We start from the raw sequence: 17837 nt of genomic DNA, 5'->3' as shown, positions 1-17837 counted from the left end.
CTAACTGAGTAATTCTCTAACTCTAAACTATCCAGCCAACAAATGAGGAATGGGAGGGAAAAACACTTACTTGTAGTATAATCTGTAAAAACAGATCGCTCCACAAAGCACTTTAAACTTCATTTCCAATACATGCCAAACTAGTCTTGCTTTCAGCTAATGGCACAGGCTTGTGTTTTTGCACATGAGCCTAACAGCTGTGTCACTGAGCCAGAACATTCAAATAAATAAAGTTGTGTGTTAAGTCCTGCAAGAGAGAGGGAGAGAGGGAGACAGCTTTAGTATACAAGAGTCTCAAATAAAGAAAAAAATATTGTCCCCAGGAAACTTTGATGATATTTATGCTAAATCAATTCAGTCTGTTCATCAGTGCAAAAATGCTTCCACACAAAACCTCTAAAGGAGCCGAAAATGCCCCGTCTCTTTAAAGCTGAGGAGAGCTTTTTGGAGGAATGCAAAAGAAGGCTAAATGTTTATAAAGCTTTGCCTTGAACAATATTTCAGCCGTGTCAGGGGAAAAGAATGTCCTCAGACTGCGCTGTTTATTACCTCCAGACAGTAGTCACCACACATGAGAATGGCACACATATGTGGGCCAAAACAAAGCCCTATTCAGCCTGACTTTGATAAGAAAGAAAGGGAAAAAGCACAATGATTTGTGGACTACATTCATTGAGGCCCAATCTGTCATCTATTTGAAGTGTCCCAGTCTATTTGATGACATTTACACCCTATGGTAGACAGAAAGAGCTAAAGTCTTGCCTGAAAGCCTCTAAAACATATGATCCTTGGTCTTTCAGGCTTTCCTTCAATAAAGAAAACCATATGCAAACTAACCGGCCCAGGACTTTGTGAATTTAACAAGCTACAGATTGTGAACCTCAGAGCTAGAGGACTCCAAATCCTTGGATTAGTGTTTCATTCCTCTGTTTTACAGTGGTCACTATTCAATGTAGTCGTCACCCTCTCCACACTTGATGCCACTGCAGTTTTCCAGACACGTCTCAGTGTCACATCACTCCCGTCTGTACTAAAATAAGCATGGGTGTTAATAGTACAGTGTTTATTCAGGAAGACTTGCCATTCTGCAGTTGCCTTGTATTTCCACATCTCCTCCCTGGATAAACTAAGATTTCCAGCCCACTCCCTGGTCAAATGTGCCTGGTAATGGACAGGGTAAGACAACACTGTGGGCTAGGTCTCCCTCACATTTAAACACAAGCATGTGCCTGTATCTCACTTCACAACCAACAGAACTGCACACACATGCCTGCATGTATACACACACACACACACACACACACACACACACACACACACACACACACACACACACACACACACACACACACACACACTCCCAAGGTAATAATGAAAGGCGTCCTTTCAGCAATTCACACAGCAGAAATATGAAGACCAAAGTCCATCAGTGATGTCTGGTTTCAGCTCTGCATGGTGGAAAAATAAAACTTTTAGGACAAGCTGCAAGTTGGCCTCCAGACAGCTGTACAGATGGGAGTCTTAGCACAACCAAACTGGGGGTAGAGATATGTGTTCCAAGCAGTGGGGAAACCTCTGGGGCTTTGTATTTGATATAATTATCATACTTTATTGTGAGATGACGTTTTGAGTTTTAATACAGTAAAACTCTAAAAAAACAAAGTACTGTAGTAGTACTCTTCATTTGCAAATTTTGCTTGGAAACAAAATAGCTATACATTTAAAACACCCAATGAAAAGTTATCTAAATATCTAAATAAATACAGCAAAGTTAGCTCTCCCATTGGTTAGGTCTTCAGGAGCTGAATCTAAGGCCTAATGTGTCTGATTAAACTTTAATTAAGACCTGACAGTGGAATTAGTCAATCATAGTATAATTTTCAATAGGTGGGAGCAATTATATGAAAAAAATATCACTCTAGGACTTTTGGATGTCACATAAGCACAAATGGTAGCCTGACCAATACACTTCAGTCAGTTGGTAAAAATGAAAGAAGAAAAAAAAAAAAAAACAGCAGCAGCAGCAGTTTCCTGAAGGATTCAATTTGTCAACGTGATTAAAATAAGACTTTTACAAGCATTAAACGTGCTTAACCTAGAATGGGCAAAAATTGTTCATGCGAATCACTGTTAGCTTACATGCTACTCATAGGGACGCTAGCAGAAAATAGGATTTCAACAGGGGGATTTTTCCCCTTTTTATGACCAAGTTTTGACATTTATGAGCTGAAGAAGTGGAAGACTGGCTCTGTGTCTAATTAAACAGCTGCACTTTGCTCTTAAAGAATAAGGATGTTTTTGTGAACTGTAATGAAAAATGTCTGTTTCTGCAACTCATTAACTGGGGTCACTAACAAACCTTCAACAACCTGACAACCTTGCGTGCACGCCGCCAGCAAAAAAAGATAAAACTGAAGATTTTTAGCACATTTGTTGTCATAACAGGTAAAGTAAGACCACAGACATATACTGTGTTCATCAGTATTAAAAAACACATATTGCTATGGCTTTGCTTTCTATAAAATATATAGGCAGCACTTTACTGTAGGGCAGTGTTCTTAAGGCTACACGACACCTATGTAAGCCATTCATGACAACTGGCAAAATCAATCGTAAACACTTATTCCAGCAGGAGTCATTTGTCATGAAGATTTAATTTGCCAACTTTGATGTCAAGCTGACATAACATCTATGTTAGGTGACATCAGATTTTCCTTGTGTCATTACACACTCTGGGGTGTAATGATGTAACATGTTATGGCAGCTGATGTTCATTTCTGTGGCTGTTATTTTTTTTTCCATTTCCTTTTTACCATTTCTAAGATTCCTAAGAACGCTTATGTAAATTTCATGACACTGTAATTCTCTGGCCACCAAGTCAAGTTAGTTTGTTTGTTGTAATGACAAAGCCAAGTTAACATAACGTGTATGTCAGAAAAAAAAGAGTCACCTGACAGGGTCATAGATCCTATTGAAATAATCTTTCATAAAAGTTTACCAAAATCTTTATTCACCAAACACCAGATACATAAGGAATTTCTCTCAAAATAAAACAAAATCCAATAAAATAAATATAGAATAAGATAATATAATGAATGTGCAATGGGAGATAAGTACAGATACAATCAAATACTGAAGTACTTACAGTATGCATAGCTAAAAGAACAGAGCAGCAAATATAATTGTAAATGTACACATATTTATAAAATATGTATATTGCAACAAGTTAAAGTACAAATATGCAGTAACTACAGTAAGTGGAAGAGACCCTTAATCAGAAGGATTATGGCACAGTATATACATATATACGTTACGTACATTACAATATGTGTAATAAAGTGCATGTGCAGCTTTTTAAAGCATAGGGATATGAGAAGGGGTCTTGTTTAGGGGGTGATGGGGAAAGAAGGGCTCTTACTATGTAGGTTTGTCATTTTCCACAACAAGCTTATGCAAGTGTCATGGAGCCTTATGAACACTGCCCTACAGTAATCAGTTAACACCATATTTACCTGTGAGATTAGTGATGTTGATGGAAAAGTATACAGGTAACATTTCTGTACCTCAGTATTTCTAGCTAGCTTGAGATCTATACAGTATAATGGAATGCAGGCATGTGTGTGACTTTAATATTTTCCAAACAGTAAAAATAATGATGAACTGTAACTATAAAAACAGTCCAACACACTATTAAATGGTCATAAACTGATATATAAGGGTTACCCAGAAATGTGTTGCCATTCCAACCATCACTCCTGAGGATTCATTTAAAACACAACAGGGACTTTTTCCATTGAGTTTTCCCCCTTTGAGATACGTAATAATCATGAAAAACCAATCGTAAAGGTACTAAATATTTACTTGGAGTCAAGGTTTGAGGATGGTTGATGTGCTTTGGCCCAATCACAGCTGCTTCCCAGGAACCAAATTTAACACTGGAACAGAAGCTTCGCCAAGTATTCCAACCACTTGCCTTTTGTCAATCATGTGGTGAGTTCAGGGTAGCAATGGAGGACAGGGTTGAAGAGGAGGACAGACTGAAAACGTATTTTCATTTTTTGCTTTAATTACACATTGGACATCCATCTAAATGCAGCCAGCACATTCTCAACACACATAAAAGAAAAATAAACAGACAAGAGACATATGGGGAAGAAAAAAACAGAAATAGAGAAGCGTTAGTTATAAATGTCCAGATGACAGAGTTTAAAATACGCTTGCTTTTCTTTGCATGCTTGCAGATAGGCTGAGATCTTATAGTAATAAAGTTGCACTAGGATATGACAGGTGGTTCAACTAGTAACACAAGCACACTGCTGACATGGGAAAGGTTTTCTAGGAATCTTCTTATGGATTTAGAGTTTCTGACAGCTCTGACAGTCGAATGGAGTTGACAGAACCACAGAATGTAACCAGCCTTCTTTTTGATTCCAGAGATGAGTGAGATCAACACTAACAAAGTCCTATAACTCATCTAGAGTGCAACTAAGGTTGCACCTTGAACAACCTGAAAATCCTTTAATCTAACAGTACAGTAGAAGCTGCTAAATATTTTCCAGCAAGAGACATTCACTGCCTGCATCGTCAAGACTGGAAAATGTCTAATAGTGTCCAGGATCACCGGCACATAGTCCATCAACTGCAGTCATAATAGAAGATGATCTGGATGAGCGAGCCCCTCTCAGCCTGCCAGCTGAGGCAGGAAGTATTTCCTAAGTGGGTGCTGCCATGATGACAGCAACAATGGAAACCATGGTCTGGATATTTAGAGCTGCAAAAATGCATTGCAACTAGGATGAACAGAAGTGCAGAGAAAGCAATAAAGGCACAAAAAGGACCATAATTAAAACTCCACTTGACCAGTGCTCCATCGGTGCCTGATATGAAAAACCCTAGCCATATTGTCTGACCTTATCAGATTATCAGCTGCACCAAACAAATATCCAGTGTAGAATACTTTTAAAAACTCTAGAAAGGGAGCACTAGGCTGACCATACCTGGTGATGATGAGCCAGTAAACCTAAAAGGTCAGTGAAGCCTAGAGCATTAAGAAACGTATTTGAGACCTTTGAGACCATTGTAGATCAGAGTGAAGCGCTCAGTGTGACTAGCAAATGAGCCATGCCATGTAAAAAAGAAGTACTCACTGACTGCAGTGAGCTTCTTAACACAATCTATGTAACCTAGGCTAGCAAACCAAATGGTCACTGGCATCCAGCAAAAAAATAAACAAGGCATAGACTAAGGCTAAAACGGCTAAGGCCTGTTTGATTGTACCCAGTATGACAGTCCACACATGTGGTGGAAGGCAAGTCAGACAGAGCATCCTGAGATTGCATGGAGCCATGTGGCGAAGCACAATGCAGAGGAAGTTGGTCTTAACAAGTCTCCGCTCTGGAAACTTGTCTGAAGAGGAAATTTGCTGCAGCTGTAAAGAGACTGCAGTGTCATCAGAAAGCCTTTTTTTATCAAATGTGGTCTAAATAAAGCGTGGCAAAACCCGATCTTGATGGTGTTGGACCAGACGCTGTGCATTATTTGACCAGATTGCCGGATAAAACAGTGTCAGTTTTGGCCTTCTTTTTTTATATCACACTTTTACAGTGTGTTCTTTGATCTAGTTTGATTATCTCTCATAATTTGGTTACCAGTCACTTTAAAATGCTGCAGTGAAATAATTTCAGTTTCAATATGTGCATACGGCTAAACAGTTTGAACTGACATATTTTGTTTATTTATTTCGGGCTACTTATGTGAAATATCCATTGTATAATGTTGTAAGTTGTTATTAATGATATATAGAAGTCTGCTCCTTTATCTTGGTTTTAACCCAGAAGCATCATATGGCACTGCTGCTGGTAAAGCAGAACATTTCCATGACAGTTTTGTGACTAGTGAGTAAAAATGTCAGAGGAGTTTTCCACATTTTGGTGGTTCAGCAGAAAATAGACTTGAAGCATAGTAGCTGTCACTCATACTTCATGTGTACATGTATATGTGGACGGTGGCTAGATCAAACACCGGCTTTCATTCATTTTTCACTGGTTTTCATTTTCCATTTTAAATTAGTGCCACACTGCAGACTTTAACTGCATTGTTAAACCATGAAAACTGTGCCTCACTGCTACATTTTGTGGATCACATCCATTTATGGCATATAAGTGTGCAAAAAAAAAAAACTGTCTAGAAACAATACAATAACTATGATAAACAAAATAGACATTAGACACAGTAAACAAGACAGTGCAGCACCAACAGAGCACTCGTTTCTGAGCATGAGGTAAGGTTGTGAAATCAGGTGCGAAGATTATTAACATGCTGTGATCTGTGAGTAAACGCTGTCAGATGACATACAGAAGCACAGCAGTTCCTGAGGTAGGATATAGACAGTACTTGAGTAAACATGCCCTAAATATGCCTGGACATCACACTAGTCGCAATGTATGATCAATGATCAAATCTTGTAATAATGTAATAAATCTTCATTTATAGTACGCTTGAATTTTCATTACAAAATAAAGATCTCAAAAATCTCCAAAGTGTGCAAGTAAAAGAGAAGTATTCACTGTACTATGGCAGCCAATAAATGATGTAAAAGAATAAGAGAAATAAATGAAGAATTACAGGAAAGACAAAGGAACTCAAGGATGCCTGTAAGCGCTTGACAGATGAAAAATGACAACACTAACGTCACTGTTCATGTACAACTAAGCGTTATGCATGGTGCATGCCGAGCCATCAACAACGCAGCATGCATGGTGGCTCCCTCTCCCAGCCTTGGCAACACACGAGAGCGTGGCTTCAGCTCTAGTGATCAGACTGGCCGCGAGAGATGGGAGCAGTGGCACCAGCACACAGCCAGACTGCCAAATTAGCCTATGATTTGGGTGTGGAGAACTTAGTGATACTCACAAGTTCAGCTCAGCTTATTCTACCAGCCCATAAATTGGCGGAGTGGAGGAGGTGCTGATAACCTTTCTCCCTAAAGCTAAACAACAACTTGTTTGTAGAAAAATGAGAGTGCAGTAGACACTACAAACACTTCTTAAACGTGCTAGAGAACAAGTGTCCAGACTGAGCATGCTCTCAAAACATGTAGTGAACTACAGAGATCTGTGCAGGATGTGTGGTCTAAACTGCCAGGGACAGATTGTGGCTATTCCCCATGTCCAGCATCTCCAGCTAGGCAGGGCAGATGCTCTGGTTTCCCCCTACCCATTGCTCAGTAATGTGGTCACACCTGACAAAGCACACTGCAGTGCAGGCCAGGTTTTCCAATCCCAACATAGGTTTAACAGTCCACAGCAAACGGTCCAACGCAAACACAGACCAGAACACTTGGTAGCTGAAACAGTGTCTAAACAAACCAAATTGTCCTTGCAAGTACATATTTCTGGTGTCATGTCTAGTTTCTAAATCTACCTTCAGTACTACAGTGAAATAAAAACATCTAAGTGAGAGGTACGTTAACCTCTGTCAAAAATCATAAAAAAACCGCCAAGAGTTCAGTTCCCAATAAGAGATAAAGAAACCTCCTTATCAGCCTTGGTTGGCTCTAAACAAAAATACATAGAACCAACACCCTGACACAAACCCAGATATAAATGTACAACTAAATCAGATTTGTGAATCCCAGGTAAGTGTTTAAGACTCTGTCAAAAAAAAAGATTTCATACAATTTAGTCACTGAGGCATGCACCCCGTCCCCTGGGCCCCAATGATGGCCACGAGAGCCAGCGGAAAGGCAGGGCCTGAACTCAGAGCCCAGATGAAACCCTGCGAAGACTGGCAAAAAGGGCATTTAAACAAGGGTTTTATATTTTCCATCTGTGTGAGCATGACCCTTAATGTATTGCGTATCCATGGCCACCTCTTGACAGACAGCATATGTCAATCATAATTGTGCAGTTTATTTCTGGTGTATTTATTTCTGTAAGTATGGTGCAGGTACAGATGTTTAACCCCATCTTACATCAATGAGTCCAAAGAAAACACATACACAAAATAGAACTAAAAATGAGTTTGGTTATTCAAATACATGGACACCTCAACTCATTTTAGAAGCAAAAGTATTGAAAACATAACTACTTAACACACCCTACTCATTTTTAACTATCAGATCGGCAGAGGCCTAACAGGGTAACAGGAGAATATGAAGTAGAAATATGTTACATCTAATGCTGGGTTTACATGCTATGAAGTACGGAATGACAGTACTTTCAAAGCTAACACGCGAATGCAGCTTACAGCCTTCAAATATCTGTCAACAGCTTTATCTTCATTAGTTCAGGCTGTCCTAGGTTACAGACCAATAAAGAAATTTGTTGCATTTGTTCTCATTAACAGAGTAGTTGTAACGGAGAAGAAAGACAGCGACCATACCTAACCCAAAACTTAGTATTTGCAAGATGTAACGTACACTGTACAGTAGAATGTTGTGAAAGCACGAGTGGATTTCACAGTTTAAGAATATACAGTAGGTCGACTGTGATTCGATACTGCAATAGTGTTCTTTCAAAATAGTATCGTGTTAACAACAAAACTACTCCCCCTTTTCTTATGTTTCACAGAGCATGGCCTTTAAATCTCAAACTGAACTAATGAGAGGTGTGACTACAGTGCATCCGGAAAGTATTCACAGCGCTTCACTTTTTCCACATTTTGTTTTGTTACAGCCTTATTCCAAATTGAATTAAATTAATCTTTTTCCTCTAAATTCTACACAAAATACCCCATTGTGACCATGTGAAAAACGTTTTCTCGAGAGTTTTGAAAATTTATTAAAATTAAAAAACAAAGAAATCATATTTACATAAGTATTCACAGCCTTTGCCATGAAGCTCAAAATTGAGCTCAGGTGCATCCTGTTTCCACTGATCATCCTTGAGATGTTTCTACAGCTTAAATGGAGTCCACCTGTGGTTGATTGGACATGATTTGGAAAGGCACACACCTGTCTATATAAGGTCCCACAGTTGACTGCATGTCAGAGCGCAAACACCAAGCATGAAGTCAAAGGAATTGTCTGTAGACCTCCGAGACAAAATTGTCTCGAGGCACAAATCTGGGGAAGGATACAGAAAAATTACTGCTGCGTTGAAGGTCCCAATGAGCACAGTGGCCTCCATCATTCGTAAATGGAAGAAGTTCGGAACCACCAGGACTCTTCCTAGAGCTGGCCGGCCGTCTAAATTGAGCGATCGGGGGAGAAGGGCCTTGGTCAGGGAGGTGACCAAGAACCCAATGATCACTCTGTCAGAGCTCCAGCGTTCCTCCGTGGAGAGAGGAGAACCTTGCAGAAGGACAACCATCTCTGCAGCAATCCACCAATCAGGCCTGTATGGCAGAGTGGCCAGGCGAAAGCCACTCCTTAGTAAAAGGCACAAGGCAGCCCGTCTGGAATTTGCAAAAAGGCACCTGAAGGACTCTCAGACCATGAGAAACAAAATTCTCTGGTCTGATGAGACAAAGATTGAACTCTTTGGTGTGAATGCCAGGCGTCATGTTTGGAGGAAACCAGGCACTGCTCATCACGAGGCCAATACCATCCCTACAGTCAAGCATGGTGGTGGCAGCATCATGCTATGGGGATGTTTCTCAGCAGCAGGAACTGGCAGACTAGTCAGGATAGAGGGAAAGATGAATGCCGCAATGTACAGAGACATCCTGGATAAAAACCTGCTCCAGAGCGCTCTTGACCTCAGACTGGGGCGACGGTTCATTTTTCAGCAGGACAACGATCCGAAGCACACAGCCAAGATCTCAAAGCAGTGGCTTCAGGACCACTCTGTGAATGTCCTGGAGTGGCCCAGCCAGAGCCCAGACTTGAATCCGATTGAACATCTCTGGAGAGATCTGAAAATGGCTGTGCACAGACGTCTCCCATCCAACCTGATGGAGCTTCAGAGGTACTGCAAAGAAGAATGGGCAAAACTGCCTAAAGATAGGTGTGCCAAGCTTGTGGCATCATATTCAAAAAGACTTGAGGCTGTAGTTGCTGCCAAAGGTGGTTCTACAAAGTATTAAGCAAAGGCTGTGAATACTTATGTAAATATGATTTCTTTGTTTTTTAATTTTAATAAATTTTCAAAACTCTCGAGAAAACGTTTTTCACATGGTCACAATGGGGTATTTTGTGTAGAATTTAGAGGAAAAAGATTAATTTAATTCAATTTGGAATAAGGCTGTAACAAAACAAAATGTGGAAAAGTGAAGCGCTGTGAATACTTTCCGGATGCACTGTATGACCTTGAAATCTCAAACTGCACTAACACTATGAGAGGTGACACTAGGGGCAACACAGTCTGGCACAAGGCACTTGTGGAAATGAGGGTCCCCCATCTGCCATTCCCTTGACATGGATTTAAATAAAAAGTGGACATTTTATCATTACTTATTATTGCTTTGTCCCATCATGAAGAGGAGTGGCCACAGTGGGCAGTGCCTTTCATTAAAATTTTATGATTTTGAATGAGCCAGTGCAGCTGATGCTCCATTCATACACAGCAGGAGGGCTCTGAGCACTGTGAGCATGCAAAAGGACATAATGTGTCACATTATTAATCAATAGCATTCGCTGTTGCCTCTCATGTGGCCTTTCAAGCAGACCCAGAGGGCCTGAATAGCAGCCAACATGGCAAGAATGTACACAAAATAACTTGTTGTGCATACACAATAATGGCCTGTTAAACCCTCATGGCAAGAAGTGGTCCAACTTGAGCTCAAGCAAATATATTTAAACTGCACTCCAGTTCTCTGAAATCTCTGATCAGATATTTACTAGTGCCACAAACAGCTTATCCCACACACTGCAGGAACTACTAGCAATAAACAAGTGATGTAAAGGACTGTATATCACTCAGAGTATAATACAAGAAAGGGAAAGAGAGAGAAAGAAAGAGAGAGTGAGTGGAGGAGGATAACAGAAAAAAATAAGCAGGACATGGTGACACGCTCAGGAGGAAGAGCAGAGAAATGAGCAAAAGAAAACACTTAGCTACCCTCCTCTACCCTCATTCAGTACGCACAGTACACTGACACCGTTCCATCACTTCCTGTAGCCACACATACTTTCCTTATCTCCAAGAATTCCAAAAAGTAGCAGCCATTCTGTTAAAACTTCTTTACCACAAAACAAAGGAAGACAAAACAGAGATTTGTGGTATATGAATAGAAAGATTGCAGACTTCTCCTTCAGCTTGAAAATGCTACCTACTGTAAGAACCACAAAGCTATGTAATTCAGAGATCCTGAAAACACTGTGCTGTGCTAAAGAGCCATTCAGGCCTAAAAGTACCATTTAATGTTATTTGCCAAGTTGTGTAGTATTTGTTTTGCATCACTGCATCCCTCATAAACTCATCAGAATTCTTGTATCTTTTCCTCTCTAAGTGTTCTTTGCTCTGATCTTAAGGATAATGCATGCATCTGTGGTGTTTGCTTGTATTAGCACACTAACCTCAATTGGTTAGAGATCTTTCATTTGTTAAATGAAACAAAAATCAAACAGTTTCCACCTAAAGCATATAGAGCCTTTTAAAATACACTGCCTGGCCAAAAAAAGGTCACCACCTAGATTTAACTAAACAAATAGGTAAGAGCCTCCCATTGGATAATTACTGCATGGGTGATCATGTTTCAGCTGGCAAGTTATTTAACCCTAACTGATGCAGTGAGAAGCTTCTCATTTGTTAAACAACCATGTTGAAAGACACATCCTGTGGTCGTGGAAAAGATGTTAATCTGTTTCAGAAGGGTCAAATTATTGGCATGCATCAAGCAGAGAAAACATATAAGGAGATTGCTGAAACTACTAAAACCGAGTTAAGAAATGTCCAACGCATTATTAAAAAGTGGAAGGAGAGTGGGGAAATATTATCTTCAAGGAAGGAATGTGGTCGGAAAAAAAAATCTTGATTGATCGTGATTAGCGATCACTTAAACGTTTGGTGGAATCAAATCATAGAATAACAACAGTAGAACTCAAGGATATGTTTAATCGTGAAGCAAGAGCATTTCCACATGTGCAGGGAACTCAAGGGATTGAGACTAAACACCTGTGTAGCCTTAAGAAAACCACTTATCAGTGAGGCTAACCAGCAAAAACAGCTTCAATTTGCTAGGGAGCATAAAGATTGGACTCTGGAGCAATGGAAGTTCATGTGGTCTGATGAGTCCAGATTTACCCTGTTCCAGAGTGATGGGTGCATCAGGGTAAGAAGAGAGGCGGCTGAAGTGATGCACCCATCATGCCTACTGCCTACCGTACAAGCCTGTGGGGGCGGTGCTATGATTGCTGCAGTTGGTCAGGTCTAGGTTCAGCAATATTATGTGCCCAAAGAATGAGGTCAGCTGACTTCCTGAAAATACTGAATGACCAGGTTATTCCATTAATGGATTTTTTTCTTCCCTGATGGCACAGGCATATTCCAAGATGACAATGCCAGGATTCATCAGGCTCAAATTGTGAAAGAGTGGTTCAGAGAGCATGAGACCTGTCAGAGTCCAGACCTGAACCCCAGCGAGACTCTTTGGGATGTACTGGAGAAGACTTTGCGCAATGGTCCAAATCTCCCATCATCAATACAAGATCTTGAAGAAAAATGAATGCAACTCTGGACAGAGTTAAATGTGATATTGCAGAAGCTTGTGGAAACGATGCCACAGTGAACGCGTGCCGTAATCAAAGCTAAAAGCAACCAATGAAATATTAGTGTGTGTGACCTTTGTTTGGCCAGGCAGTGTATATTTCCATCTTCCCACCAGAAGGGGATTTTCCTTATCTTTAAAGATCCCATATCCTACATTTTTCTTGTTTTTTATACCAGAGTTCCACTAATAACAATTGGGATTTATGTGCCAAGAACAGTTATAATTCATTTTTACATGACCATTCTTCAACTTCTCTTTATCCCTTAGAATTAACCAGGCTGTTTTTGTTACTGTGCCTTTAAGACTGAGCTGTCCGGGCTGAAACACTCCTCATTACATGAGCGTTTATGGGTGGAGCTAAACTACTTTAGGTTGAAGGTGCACATGGCCATATTTGTGACGGTCTCATCACAAAAACACTGAATTCAAACGTTTCTGCATTTTAATTTCCATATATGGACTGCATGAACTGAGAAAAGAATGGTATGTGTTGAAAGCATAACAGTGTTTACATTCTACATCAAACTTTTATTTCAAGAATTTCAAGAAAGTGAGGAAATTTTGGTTTCCTATGATATGGGCACATGAAAACCAGGAAGTCTCTTACAGCACAGCTGTAAGAAGTGAGAAGGTATGTTTACAACAGATGTAGTGAAATTTTTCATTTTGGATAGCGTCCCTTTAAATCTCACTGACTACATTTCATGCTAAAAGGAGACAACTACAGTGGGCCCTAGAGATCTAGGGCCTGTGTGGTGACTGGGTCGTGTGAGAGTCAGACAGCAGCTGAACTCATCTGAGCAGTGTGAGAAGTCAGGAGCCGCCTCAGGGGCCAAGAACAGCACACAGGAGCACAATAACAAGCAGTGCTGCCCAAGAGCTGCACATTTTTCAGCTTCTGTTTCTATTAGAATGAGTGCAATTAGGAACCTGATGCCTTTGCAGAGATACCAGAGAAAGCTTTGAGTTCTTCAGGCAGGTCCTGGAATATAACAAATATTTTTGTTTTGCTTTAAGGCTACTGACATTCTGGCTCCCCATTGCTAAGAGGTGTCATTAGTACAAGCCATGGCTGGCTGAGTCATGAAATTATAGAGAGTAAAAAAACTTTGTTTCTTCATAATAAAGCCAACAATTAGGTTATGCTATCAGCTAAAGATGTTCTTTACTGCAGGCAATGTACTTCAAGCTTTCCCAGGCCTAAAGAAAACAATGAAATGACTTCATTTCCCCCAGAATGGCGCAGGATAAATGTCTCTGGAGCTCCCCACACGTTCCTCCTCAGACAGGCGGGTGATCTGGTAACGGCCCAAACACAGCACCAACACTAACCCTCCTGGGGCTGGAAGAAAAATGACATTTCTAATTATTGTTCCAGGAAACCAAAGCTGCTGGGTGCTCGACCCGTGCTGGTGAAGCACCCAGATGGGCCTGACGTCTGCCTCCACTGTCCCCTCTCATTAGCACGGAGCTAAAGCAGGCATCTTCAGAAGAGATGACCACACGTGTTCCCCGCCCCTTCATCCTCTGGGCCTGAAGGGAGTATGGCGCTGAAGTTTCCCCTCACTGGGACAGGAGGGGGTTAATGACAGTAGGGCCATGAACGTGTGTGATGGAATCTGCGGTGAGCTGCAGCCCTAGCACCATGATAACAGGCCAGCAGACACAGAGGGCTGTAATTCAGGAACATCAGAGACTTCCAAAGGAGAGCACTCGCAGAGTCCTCTACGACCACCACATGGTTTTACTTTTACATGGAATAATCCACCCAAGTAAGACTTACTGGCAAGCTCACTGCGAAACCCCCACCTTCAGCCAATGTTATGTGAGATTTAGTCAAACCCACCCATTTGAGGTCGATTTTAAATTGTCTGCTCGGCCCCCACCATTATGTTCTTTTCAAAACTGTCATCATTCTGTATGGAAAAATTCATAGCTCTGTTAAATAAACAATAATGGATTGTTTAAGGCAGGGAAAACCACAATGTGAGAGAGATCATAACTTTCTATGGCCTAGTAGTACCCTAGCTTCTTTCAGGACAAAAGAAAGAATTAATGAGCCAAGAAACTGTAATAAAATTTCCAGCAATTCCGTAAAGAAGCAATAAACATTTCAAACGGGGCTTTGCTTTTACGTGCTGCAGCTGAGAAGTTCTTACCTTTGGTTGAGTTCTGCTACTGTTCCAAGCTGACAGAGACTTCGGAATGAAAATGAGCCCTCAGTCAACCTGTCAAAAAACATTTAAAAAGGATTAATTCGGGTTTGCCTTTCACAGTAATTCATTTCTGCTGACTGGAAAGGCCAAAACCAATCCACTCAGAGCTTGGGTTCTGCAACGTAAGCATAAATCCAACAAACATAAATTCTCTGGTCTCAAATACAGTACAGCGCCTGGGGCCGGACTGTACAGCATAGAGCTATCGTTAGCTACTAGTGAAAGGCTTGTCTAGACTGAATCTCTGAAATTCAAAAGTAATATACCCAAATGTGACCTACTAAAATGTACATTTTACCAGCAATCCCTGATTTAGGTCAACATTCTCTTTGGAATTCAAATCAGTTCAACCAAAACCAAAATAACACCTCCACTCACAAACTAAAGGCTGTCTGTTTCAAAAAGAAGATTCATAATCCATCCACTTGAATTCTATAGAACTTTTTACAATGGACTTTGTCACAAAGTGGCTTTAGTAAAATCTGATTCAGACCTGTATTAAGCAAGCTGTGAACAACAGGCACAGTAAAAACTCCCTAAGGAACCTTGAGAGAAACCAAGACTCCTTTGACAACAGATGATACAGTACTGTGCAAAAGTCACAGACCAGCCTGCCTTTATTTAATTCACAGTAAAAACAGACGTTAAATAAAAGCTGTTCATTTTTAGGTGAAATGTCTGAGGAGATCAGATAGAAGATAATCCACTTGCATAAAGAAAGAGAATAAGTGAGATAAATTATAATGATTGCAAATAATTGGAAAAATAGGATTTTCCAAAAGTGGAGTTAACAAAATTATTTAAAAAGATGGAGAGAACAGGACTCCTATCAACTGTGCAAGACCTGGGAGAAAAACCAAAAGTGTCACCATCAGAACATCCTCTTTAACAAAGAGGAGAAAATCAAGCTCCACTCTTGCTTCAGATTTGAAGAAATCCACAGGAGTTTCTTTCCATCCTTCCACTGTAAGAAGACAACTCAAGAGGCCTTACTGAGTCCAGACCCCAACATTACTGAATGTGTTTGGGATTACTTGGATTCATAATAATATATATTATTCTCTTTTTTCCTGACGCTGAAAAATGCATAACTTGTTCTTATTAGCTGTTCTGACTAGAAGTTAAATAAATGAAGGCTGTGACTTTCACACAGCGCTGTATACCTTCGGATCAATAACCGGAAGACTCCTAGTCTCGGGAATGCTGAAACCTGGCACACTTTATGTATGTAAGGAAATGTGTTATGTTGGCCATCATGATTAGCAGTAAATCATACTGCATTAACAGCCCCAAGAAATATTTTAAGTGGTCAGCAGGAGGATGTGAGATAAAACGACTCTAGTTCACACATGCAGGAGGCTGAGAATAGAGCTGGTCAGAGGGACAGATGCCACCAACAGTGGCATTTAAACGGTCAGCTGCGAGAAGGGTGTGTATGGCTTAGTTGGGACGGTCTATATATAACATGAAAATGCACTGCCATCACACACACTTCCTCTCCAAGTCAGCTGAGCAGCTGTTTGCTAGATCACCCATTCAAAGGGCAGCAGTCTAAATCTATTTCCCTTCAGCATGTGTGTGTGTGTGTGTGTGTGTTTCATGTTCCACTTGCACACATTTCATAACATGCCAGCCATTAGGCTGTTCCTGTTCTGAAACGATCAAGATATAATGTAAGACTAGAAGGCAAGATAAGACCTGTAAAAGTAAGAAACAAACCGCTCCATTACCACACAAGATATTACAATAAACACTGTGTTTTTGGTTTGTTTTTCTGTTTTACTTTTATTTGGTTTTGGAATTTCCTTTTTATTTTTGCTTATTTTTGCTATTTACTTTAAAATTCCCTTGTTAAATATTGGTGAGGAAAAAAAGAATGAAATCAGTGAATTCAATGCTATGACTCTGGTAACAAAATAAGCCTTAAATATATCACCTAAACTCATACTGTGTCATATTTGTTCCATGTTGCCCACCATCACCATTAACATCACAATACTTCAAGAGATCTTCAAGATACTTCATACGGATCAAAATACTTTTCTTAAAATTTCTCAAAATGTTTCTTAACTTTAATAAGTTGGAACAGACAAAATGAATTAGTTGTACCACAAAAAAAAAAAAAAAAAAAAAAAAAAAAAAATCAAAGCAACTATGAATACAATCATTTTTATTCAACATTTCACACACACTGCACTGGCCTAAATCCAATAAGACAGATCTAATTATGCTTTAATGACACATGCAGGCACGATATCCACTACATAATCAGAAAGCATACTGTGATGTAATGTGACGTAATTGATGATAAGGCTAAATACTGCTGTATTGCTTACCCGTATAGTGTGACGTTACATTGTTAGCTATGCAGAGTAATGAGTCGGAAAAAATATCGAATTTGGGATTTTTCTGTTCAGTATTGTGTTTGTGGTTTAATTTGTGATTCTCTTCTAAAAATATGATCCAGGCCTGTTATTTTGGCAAGAAGACCTTTTCTGGCTTGAGAGTTGAGCACTGAAAGTAGTGCATCAGGCTGCCAATTACTTGTGGTTGTGTTGTCATGTATGTATGATGTGGGTGTTTGATTGCTTATGATCGGTCTAACTCATCCACAGACTATATGAGTACTATATGAGTAATTTGAGTATGACTGTTTTAAGTGAAGTGTTTCAGTAAAAAACAAAGCTTTCAAAGAAAACATATTGGATCAGTATTGGTTTCAGTATCATCTGAAAGGAAAAAGTGGTATGGTGCAACCCCTAATTTCAATCACTGACACAATAGCAATGCATTCTGCTACCCAGTTCAAGCAGTGCAAGGATGTGAAAGGTTTTTAAGCAGCACATGAGTTTAAGTTACCTCCACTGCCACAGTACATTAAACAGCAGACGAAGTATTATCACTGAGCTTGTGAGTTTATGTAATGCTGTTCTGGTGCAATGTCTTGTTCTTTCAACAAAAACAAAAACA

At 40.0% G+C, this 17837-nt stretch overlaps 1 protein-coding gene across 4 annotated transcripts in view; it reads right to left on the bottom strand.

Moving 5' to 3' along the window:
- The window catches only part of raph1a (Ras association (RalGDS/AF-6) and pleckstrin homology domains 1a), a 95039-nt gene that overhangs the window by 56370 nt on the left and 20832 nt on the right, over positions 1–17837 (bottom strand). For all 4 annotated transcript variants that reach the window (XM_017691713.2, XM_017691714.2, XM_017691717.2 and 1 more), the window contains one exon: positions 14811–14879. The gene's annotated coding sequence lies outside the window, so the exon portion shown is untranslated. The remainder of the gene's footprint in view (positions 1–14810; positions 14880–17837) is intronic.

Source organism: Pygocentrus nattereri, chromosome 6, assembly GCF_015220715.1.
Source record: "Pygocentrus nattereri isolate fPygNat1 chromosome 6, fPygNat1.pri, whole genome shotgun sequence".
NCBI classification, from domain to species: Eukaryota; Metazoa; Chordata; class Actinopteri; order Characiformes; family Serrasalmidae; genus Pygocentrus; species Pygocentrus nattereri.
Note: the sequence above shows the minus strand (reverse complement) of the source record. Positions and strands in the feature narration are given on the sequence as shown.